This window comes from Lactuca virosa, chromosome 9 (assembly GCF_052849685.1).
Source record: "Lactuca virosa cultivar CGN04683 chromosome 9, Lactuca_virosa_CGN04683_v6, whole genome shotgun sequence".
Lineage (NCBI taxonomy): Eukaryota > Viridiplantae > Streptophyta > Magnoliopsida > Asterales > Asteraceae > Lactuca > Lactuca virosa.
Window position 1 is genome coordinate 258,913,939 of NC_136434.1, and position 10,999 is coordinate 258,924,937.

Genomic DNA, 10,999 nt, shown 5'->3' on the forward strand with positions numbered 1-10,999 from the left:
TAATGTGTGCTTTGGTGTTCAAAACAATAGTTCTGGCTCGACGTCGACATCTGATGCTTTAGATACGATAAAGGTAATTCTTTATTATAGCATCAACCTTTAACAACTAATAAAATCCACAACTCAATGAGTCAATTTATTTATTTTTATCACTAATTCTAGTTGATTACATTTATTATAATTATGTGGTACAAGTTGGGAAAAGAGTAATAAAATTCACTTGTTTATTGTTTCGGGCAAAACAAAGTATGAAAATAGATACATAATTGAGTAAGAGTTGATGACTGATCATAGTCTTCTATAATGTCCAACTGTTTCAAAAAAGCTACAAAATATTCCCCTGTATGTGTTATGTATCTGCTGTACAGAGCAAACAATAAAACTAGATAAATAGAACTTGTGTAAAAATTACAGAATGGTCCTTATGTTACAGCAATTACAGAAATGGTCCCTGTAAGTTTTTTCTACAGAAATGGTCCCTATAAGTTTTTTTTACAGAAATGATCCCTGTAAGAAACAATTACAAATCCTTGAATTTACAAAAGAAGGCACTATGCAGAAAAAATTACAAAAAAAGGTACCTCTAATGTATAGAAATGCAGAATTTAGCATATTTTTTTTGTTTTAATGTGTTAGGTTTATGTTTTTAGAATTTCTTGATATCATATGACTTTGAACTTTGCTGTCAAATTATGTTTTACATCGAATTTTCTAACATATTGACACATGAAATACACTACATGCTATATGATTGCAAACTATTACTTATTTTGATTTGGTGTTATCTTATGGTGATATGAACCAAAAGTGTATAGAAATGCAGAACTGGTCACTATGTTATACAAATGTACAATAATGGTCCATGTGTGATAGAAAATATATTAAAATAGTTCCAAACTTTTGTATTTAGCATATTTTTCTGTTTTAATGTGTTAGGTTTATGTTTTTTGAATTTCTTGATATCATTTTACTCTGAACTTTGCTGTGAAATTATGTATTATATCAAATTTTCTAACATGCTGACACATGAAATACACTACATGTTATATGATTGCAGACTATTACTCATTGTGATTTGGTGTTACCTTATGGTGATATGAACCAAAAATGTGCCAGAGGGATGGTCTTTCCTTATAATGATGGGTTAATTCACTCACTTCCTCTACGCGAAAATCACTTGAAGGTTATGATAGACAACATTGATGAAAGTTATAAAGGTGTTCCTATTCCCGTGATGACAAATGAAGTTGGTATCCTAGAAGATGCAGTTGGCACTGTAATTCAATGGTCGCGGATCGCAATTGTTCTTAGTAAGGTACATCTTCATTATCCTTTAATTTTTTATCTACCATATATACATTTTCTGAAAATGAGAGAATTCCCTATATGCTCCTATTAAACATCAAAATATTACATTTAGACCGACAAATAAAATATTTTGATGTTTAAGAATGACATATACGACGTTCTCGCTAATTAAAATGAGTTATTAATAGGAACAACAAAGCAAGGCGCCATCACAACAACAAATTCATACCACAAGTGCGCGACCATCAACCACAAAGGCTGTTATGGAAAAAAACATGCCTAACCAAAAGATCAACAAACCAAGGCCCATAGAGTCACTTCGTGACCTTTTGAAGACCAACCTAATGGTTCATGTAGTAGCCGATGCTGGACATCTCGAAGCTGGGGCGTTTGATTTTTCAGTTACATACGAAGAATATTATCGTTTGTTGAAAAAACAAACAGCTGATTTGTCCATCATAACAACTTGGCAGATGTAAGTGCATTCAAATTTTACTATTACTTTTTTTTTCCATGATATTTTCTTTTGAGGCTGCTTATAAGATATTACTTGATTGTAATTTTTTTGTAATATTGTTTGTAGCCTTCTACACTTAATGCTTCGGAAACATATGGGAAAATGTGCTTTCCTAAACCCATATAAGATTCTTGGGAAAGCATGTCAGGAAACTCCGATTGATGTCGTCAATTATCTCGTTGATGCGATGCAACTTCATCATGGAAAATCGTTTCTTATCGCACCATACCTGCAAAAGTATCATAAGTTGCTATCTATATTAATAGTTATTTGTTTTTTTTTTGTTTTTTTTATACTAAAATTTCAAACCAATACTAGTACGTATTGGGTCCTCTTGGTGATTTGCCCTTCAAATCATATTGTATACATTTTGGATTCTCTGATGAAGCCTATGAAAAATCTTGTTGACAACTAGTATCTGCTCAAACTTTTAGAAAAGTAAGAAATTTCTTAATGACATAAAAATAACATTCTTTCTATAAGTTTGAATACAACTCTGCTGCTTGTTTATTTTTAGGGCTTTTGAGAGGTATGAAAAGAACACATCAATTCCAATTGTATGGAAGCTCACTGAGGTAATTTATCTTATTACTTATCCACTAGTTAGATGTAGTTTCGTTTGTGATTTATGTTTACCTTCTATTTTAATTTTAGTGCAACCAAGCCGGTGTATTGGAACGTGAGCTGAGTGGGCATTATATAATAAATTGGATCTTTGATTTTGTGTTGAACAGACAACATGGATTTCCGAGTAGAGTAAGTTCTTCTAAAGCAAGAAACAAATTTTTTCGTTATTTAGTAGTTTTAATTTTATTTTCATATAGTTTGGTACCCTTTGGAATGACAAAACTGCATTTGAGGAAAAGGCGTTGGTTACAACTGTTGCTACATGGGCCAGAGAATTTCTGAAAAAATTTATGAATGATGTTGTTTAAAAGTGCATATAAGGTTAGTTGTTAATCTTTATAACATCCTACTTTTAGTTTAATGATTGTTTGCTAAAGTCAACTCTTTTAAAATGCTAGACAAAAAACTAATTATTTGTTGTGTTTTGTTTTTCAGTGAGGATGAAGGATAGCTGTTGTGTTTTGTTTTTAAGTGAGGTTGAAGGATAGCTGCAACACTTGATTATTGGACAATACCTCTCCATGGGAAAACAATTTCTTTTTTGAATTTATTTATGTAAGTTTTATGTAGTATGAAATGACCAAATCAAGGAGTTTTTAGCAGCACTTAAGCATGTTTTTGTTGATGACTAAAATGATTGGTTATTTAGCATGTTTATATTAATATAATTTGTTCATCAATGAACAATTTTTGTTTTGTTTTGAATGTGTGCTTTGGATGCAAGTATCAGTTTGTGCTTTTTATCATTTGTTTTCATTATATTATGGTTATTTGAATAAAGTTTGTCACCAATTTATTTTTTATAACCATGCTTTTTGGTACCGCCATTATAGTTTTGCAAGGCTGAAAAAGACCCGGTTATTTGAATGGAACCGGTCCATATTTAATCCTTATATGACCCGGTTTAGGAATTGGAACCGGGCTCATTTAGCTATATATGACCCGGTTTTGTATGGTTGAACTGTGTCCTAATCTTCATATATGATCAAACATTAGACGTTATATTCCTCTTATATGTCCCGGTTTTATGAACAACCGGGTTCTTTTGTGTCAGATAGGACCCGGTTCTAAAACCGGGTTCTATTTCTTTTTTCATATAGGTCTCGCTGGATTTAGGACCCGGTTCAAAACCGGGTCTTTTAATTGATTTAACCGGGTCCTACAACCTTTTTTGTAGTAGTGAAAATCTAAAGAAATCATTCATAAGTACTGAATGAGTACAAAAAAATGACTTATTTTGAAATGAAAAAATATTAAGGACTAAATGTGTACAAAAATATTAAGGACTAAATATGTACAATATGAGAAATATATTACCCTATTAAGTCATTTTCCCGGATAACTTGGACTAACCGGTTATAAGGACTTAATGTGTACAGTTTAACAAGTTAAAGGAGTACATGTGGACGAAAAAAAACTCAGCGACCAGATGTGTACAAATCGAAAAATATATTACCCTTTTAAGTCATTATCCATTCTATAAATTTGTTACCAAGTATTAGAATCGACGACATTATTTACACGTGGGTTTTAGAAATTTGTTCTTCGTGTCAATTCTTATAAACACAAATTTAAATTCTTGTTTTCTGTCTTATGTGTGTCAAACACGTGTTTAAACAGACTAGTGGTGTATCCGTGCAAAGCGGCGGCAAGAATGGTTTCTTTTTATTTAAAAAATCCGACAAATAATTTTGTTTTAGAAACATGTCGTATTCGTCGCCGCTTAGGTTTGTCGGTTAGCCTTGGTTCTTTAGAGTATGAAAAATACAATGCTATAACTGGTTAGTTTTTAAAAAATATTGAGCATCAATGGATAGTTTTTAAGAAATATTGAAAACGATTAGTTTTTTGAAGAAAAAGAATGAAAGTGAAATGCTAATATTGGTTGGTTTTTCAAAAAATATGAGTGTGCAAAGTGCAATGCTAACAGCGGTTAGATTTTCAAAAAAAGAAAAAAAAATGAAAATGCAATGTTACAATTTGTTAGTTTTCAAAAATATTGAATGTTAATTCTATGATTGGTTAGTTTTTAAGGAAACTTGAAAATGTTAGTTTTGTAGAGTTCTTTTGTATGGTCAAGTTAACATAGTAGCCATCAGATAAAAAAAAAACCATTGTGCTAGGTATACTTTCCCTTGTTCCCTTCTTTGATTCATTTTTCAACTATACTTTTTTCATTTAATTAATTAATTACATAAAGGTTTTTAATGACTATTTGACAAATAGTTATTTTATTTTATTTTATATATTATGAAGTAAAAAGAATAAGTAAACCTTGGGGTTTTTTATTTATTTTTCCTTACATGTTTTTATTGGAATTTTAATTTTGTAACACAGTAGCAAACTATAGCTATTTAACATACTTGTTGACAAAAATATATTACAGTCAAATAGTAATAAATACACGATTAAAGTTGTAAAAGATGCAAAGAAACTAATCAAGTCCTAAATCTTCTCTTCAGATTCAAGTGTCAATTAGTTTTATCCTCATGCAAATGCTCGTGATTATTTCCCTCTGTATACATACATACAGTTACAAAAGATGCAAAGTTAGTAAAATGTGTTGCAAGTAGTAGAATAGAACAATGCAATGTACATTCATATAATATCTTATCATAATATATAATTGTTATTTAAAATACAAAAGATAAGGATTCCTTATGTCATTTTTATGGGTGTTAGGGTCCACCCGAGTTTAAAAGCCATAACCAGTTCCAATTGTCTATTTTCATTTCCAACTGCTTCGATACCCACTTTACCAGCTCTAATACTCAGAATCGAACCGGCACCGGTTCCTATATATCGGTCCGGTTTCCGGGTCTCAAAATCCTTCAATTCTGATTTCCGGGTCTGGGTCCATTCGGGTCGAGGTCGGACCAACTTTCATCCCTACATGACAGCCACTATGCAAAATAATAGAGAAAGAAACCAAAGCCATATGAGCAAAGTAGAGTCGAGCAAGATCGGCCCAAATGAAGAGTTGTATCCAAATAAGCACAAGCAACATATGAGCAAAGCAGTCGAGAGAAACACTAAACCACACCTGATCAAAATGAAGCAAGGGCAAAACTGTCAAAAAGGGCAATAAATCCGTTAAATTTTTTTGGTAACTCCTTATTAGTGATTTTCTTTCGTAACTGATTTTTAAAGATCAAAAAATTATGGTAAGTTATAGAAATATGTAATTCAAAGATATACCTGGGGTTGGAATTTTATTTTCAAGATCTCATAGTGATACAAATTCAGCCGAATACTCACCTTCTGACAGAGTTCCCAGGTAAGCAATAAAATCCTGCAAAGTTACATTTGATTCAGGAGATTTGGTTCTTTTGCTTCTAATAAGCAAGAATACTTTTGAAGTATTATGTTCTTTACAAAATAGAGTCTAATATTTACATTTTAATTAGGTATCAATAGCGTTATTTTAAGGTGCAAAATCAAGTTTAAAGAATTTATAGTCATAAAACTCTAGCTATTCATTTGTATTATTTGGATTTTCCAAAATTTGTTTCTATTTCACTTTTAGATAGTTGTAAAAGCATGTGGTGATCAAATATTTGAGCAGTTATAGGGGTTGTATGAATCAATTTTTGCTTTTGTGGCCATTTAGCAATCTAAAAAAATATTTCACCCTTTTACTCATCCATAATTGCTACTTTACACCAAAAACCAGAAAACATACAAATGAATAGAAAAAGAAAATGATTTGATTACCTTCAAGCAAATGAGTAAGCTGAAACACATGACGTCCAACACCTCTCATGATGTTAAATATAAAATGATTGATCGGCGCAACTTTTGTTGTTGGTTTCCTTTACCTCCAACACATTAAACATGTGTTTGTCATATACAAAATCTAGAAAAGTGAAAAAAAATCGACGTGATTTAGAGAAAAAGTAGAACAAGAGATGTATTGCTTCACGATATGCTATATGAATGATCTAGATCTGAATAAGGATCAAAATAAGAAAATAAAATAAAATTGAGAACAAAATATTTTGCTAAAATAAGCAAACAGAAAATTGAAACATATTGGTAGAAAATTCAAGAGTTTTCTATGGATTAATGACAATAACTATAAATGTAGAGTCTATGAGAATTCTCCTGGTATAAAATGATACCTCATACATAAAAAAGTTTATTGCTCAGACTATTATTGGGTGATTGATTGAATGTGATTGCAGATAAGTAATTTGAACATTACTTTGAAGGGTAAGACCCTTTTACTGATTTTTCATATAGCTTCAACCAAAGCCAATTCTCGATTTTGAAAAAGGTAAGGAACAATCCTCCATAAAAAGCCTTCACGAAAATGAAAGTTGGATACTTTTTTCTAGACCTGATACATTCAAAATGTTGTTTCCGGACCAGGTACTTAAAGAAAATAAAGGTTGTTGCTTTTTAAATAATATCTTATATAACCTGCATAATCAACACAAAATTATGGTTAACGAATATGTAAATCAGGGTTGACTCACAATTAAACCCCACACCATCTCCAAACCATAACTCTATATCAACAAATAACTCCATACACTAACCCACCCTCAATTTTCAGGAACTGACTTGATAAAATTCAAACAATAAAAAACATAATAGACCAGATTTATGTAATATGAATTGGAATTCGAGTTCCATAAAAAAATAAGAACAAATTAGAAGCCCTTCATATGGAAGATACAAAGGAGAGGAGAAAGAAAGATAAAGTTGATGGAGAGAGAGAGAGAGAGAGAGAGAGAGAGAGAGAGAGAGAGAGAGAGAGAGAGAGAGAGAGAGAGGGAGGGAGGGAGGGAGGGAGGGAGGGAGGGAGGGAGGGAGGGAGAGAGAGAGAGAGAGAGAGAGAGAGAGAGAGAGAGAGAGAGAGGGAGGGAGGGAGGGAGGGAGGGAGGGAGGGAGGGAGAGAGAGAGAGAGAGAGAGAGAGAGAGAGAGAGAGAGACCACTAAATTAAAATTATCATTCATCACAAATAAATTTCAATCTCATTGATTATGAACCAATAAAGACATACCTCTATGCAACCTATGTGATGATAATCAACTGATAGGAAAGAATAAACCATCCGCCTTTAGAGACGAACAAAGAATCAAGGAAAGTTATCCATCGACCTTCACAACATCAACAAAGAATCAAAATAAATGAAGAAGAACACACCAACCTTGAAACATAGATGAACACATCCGCTCTGATCGGCGCCTAGGGCTTTCTAGATAAGAGAGACGTATACTACAATGGTCGTTTCTATCAGTGAAAGAAAGAAAGAAAGAGAGTGAGAGAATTTGTTTCCGATTTGTGTAATTTGTTTGTGATTCACCCAAATACTTTCACCAGCTCCAGATCGTCCTACCACTAAAAATGAAAGGAATAGATGAAAGAAAGTGAGTGACAAATGAAACTAAAAATCAAATCTTATATTACATGAAACCGACATCATAAGACAAGTGGGGAAGCATCGTCAGAGGTGTTGGCATATTGGAACCAATTGGTGGCGAAGGTGTGGTCAGTGTTGATGAGTGGTGGTAGGGTTGGAGAGCGAGGTAAGGTATATATATATATATATATATATATATATATATATATATATATATATATATATATATATATATATATATATATATATATATATATATATATATATATATATATAGAGAGAGAGAGAGAGAGAGAGAGAGAGAGAGAGACGAGTCGTGGTGGGTTCTTATTGCCGAAAAAGTGTTGTGAGAGCAAACACTAGGTGGAGATGGCGATTAGATATGGCGGGTGGTGTAAGGTTGAAGAGTGAGTGGTGATTCAATGTCGATTGTGGTGAGGACGATGACTCGGGCAGATGAGGTGTGATGTTGGCTCTTCTAATTAGGGTTTTGTTGTTTGAGAAAAAAAAAATTTGTTTTAAGGTATAGAGGAGAAACTAAAAACTATTGTTTAATTTTTTTTATTTCTGAAAAATTCGTGCTTAATGTTTAATGTGATTTAATTTCCAAAACGGAAATGTAATATGTGTACTGAATGGTAAACATAAGTTGATTTTACATGATGTAGTTGGTATGGATTCTCTTAAATTTTAAGAAATGTCTAAAATGCTTTATATAATAGTAAATATATAGACACAAATTAAATTCGTTTTGACATGTGACATGTATAAACACGCAATACGTATAGACACAAACTAAATTATTTTAAAATTTGTGTTTACCGTGTTTTCAAATAACATGGTTAAAAACATGTATATTTGTGTCTTGTCATGTGTCACATAGATTAATAGAGTACGGTTGGTTATTTTGACCGTACTCTAATATGATTTAATCATTTTTTGTTTGTTTGCGTTTTGATGAACAAATGGGTGAAAAATATGTTCTCTTTTTTTATCACGAGAGCACATTTCTTTTCATTTTCACTTCATCACTTTTGTCAACGTGCACCCATCATCTCCTTACCATGACCACATGGCTATCATCATCTTCGAGTGAAGGAATAGTCCTCCTATTCCTTTGCTATATTTGTCAAGAAGGTAAGGTGTTCCTCGATAAGTTATGCACACTTTTCATCTCCTTTTCAATATAATCCTCTATCGATTTTTTTTGATATTTTCTAGTGTTTCGATTGGCCTTCTTCTGATTTTAATGCGTTTCCAAATTTGTATTCTGAATACTTATGTGATATGACTATATCATTTCCTTTCTCTCATATGTTTTATAATTTTTTTCTGATTTGTAATTGCACATAATATGTTCGATGTAATGCCTGAGATTATTCATATTATTTTACCTAGATTTGAAATCTGATCCTTACCTTTTCATTCATGATCAAATGAATAGATTTAAGAAGACTTTGCTTTAATATTAGGCGGTGGAGTATATCAAGTATAAAAGAACAATATCTTATGAGGAGGTAATTTAGATGATGATTGTTCATGTTTTAAGTTTTTCATGTTTGTTTTCGGATTCAATTAGGTGGAGGTGAGAATTTTTAGTGGAATCAACAAATATGAATTCTAGAATACCGGAATATCGGTTAGCTAAAAATGACTCACCTATATTTAAGCTAGGTGGTATGAGACATAGTGTTTTGATGATATTTCTAGGTAATTTTGGAAATAGATGATTGTTTAGTAGTTTACTATTGTTAAATCCTTGCATTGTTGTCCATATTTACATTTAAAGGCAATTATATTTTAGCATCCATGAATCTTGTAAACGAATGCTTGAACTAGTTTATTATGCTAAAAAAGGAGTAGTGTGATATTTATGTGTCCATGATCTTTTCACTCTATCGGTGAATTCGGTCTTTAGCATATATCATTTTGAGATCACTCCTAGAATGCTTATATAGTAATGATATAGTTATACACTCTACAAGATGTCCAACTCGACATATATGTGCAATGCTGATTAGTTTATGTTTAAGACCTTCTACATAAGCAAAATTTTGGATTGTGAAATTACCAGTTGTAAGAACTCCAAATCTTCTTATGACTCAATTTGAATTATTACCCAAAGTGAAAATATCTTTATCGGGAATACTTTTGAAATCGCTCCGCTGTGCATAGTGCCTTCAAAATCACATAAGTGATTTAGGCACACAAACTTGATTATATATGCTTTAAATGAGGGCGTAGAATAGATATTGTTGATTGAGTTATCCGGATGTTGACCATAAGCACTCTTGACTGGTAATCGCATGTTACAAAATTTGGGTGTCCATACCATAATTGAGGTTATAATGGGCTTCTTAGGAGGAATGATTATCACAATGTAAAAACTAAGGTTATTTTTTTCATTTATCACACATTTATATTTTGTGTAATCCCTCTTTGCATATCTCGGCTTAATCTTCTTCAACGGTTCACTTTGCACATGCATAATTTTAGATGATGAAATTATAGATGTGAGTTCATCAGTAGAGCCAATTACTGGTTCATCAGAAGAATAATCCATAGTACTTGACACAGATGACTCGAAGTTTGATGTATTGTCCTTTGAAGTAATGGTGATTATAACTTCTTCCTTTTAATGAATAGAAGATAGAATCTTCATACTTTTTTGACACTTTGGTTGCAATGTACAAAAACTTTTGGGTGGTTTTGTTTTTGATTTATGAATTTGAATTAAATGCAAAGAGATTCTTCACATCCTGATATGTTTTATGCCAAGTTTTTGCTTCTTCTTCCATTTTAACTTCCTTTGTGAGAGACACGATTTCTAAGCAATTTAATCCTGGATAGAGAAATGGAATTTTCTTTCTACAATGCTTCTTCAATGTAACATCCTGTTTTGAGAAGTTTCTTATTTCAGGATTATGGATAATAAATGGATCTAGTAAATGCATTGGGCTTCAAGGGAATAGGGTTTAGACACTATTGGATGTTAATAATATTGGTTATGAGATCCAAGCCCTTGGTTTGTGTTTTGGAGTCAAAGGGTAAAATCGGAAAAGTGATGTTTTGGGCTTCTTTCATGAATTAAGGATTTTATTTCGTTATGCTTTAAGTCAAAGATAATTAGATACAAATGTGGGGCTCTTCAATATCTTTCTGTGCATATAAAGAACAC

The 10,999-nt window shown here is 32.0% G+C and overlaps 1 long non-coding RNA gene across 1 annotated transcript; it reads right to left on the reverse strand.

Annotated features, from left to right (window-relative positions):
* Positions 1–5,115: 5,115 nt before the first annotated feature.
* LOC145136321 (uncharacterized) lies at positions 5,116–6,389 on the reverse strand. The gene is made up of 3 exons (XR_013720390.1): positions 6,167–6,389; positions 5,651–5,744; positions 5,116–5,495 (listed from the first exon to the last, which is right to left on the reverse strand). It is a non-coding gene; the product is annotated as an uncharacterized LOC145136321 (long non-coding RNA).
* Positions 6,390–10,999: the final 4,610 nt, after the last annotated feature.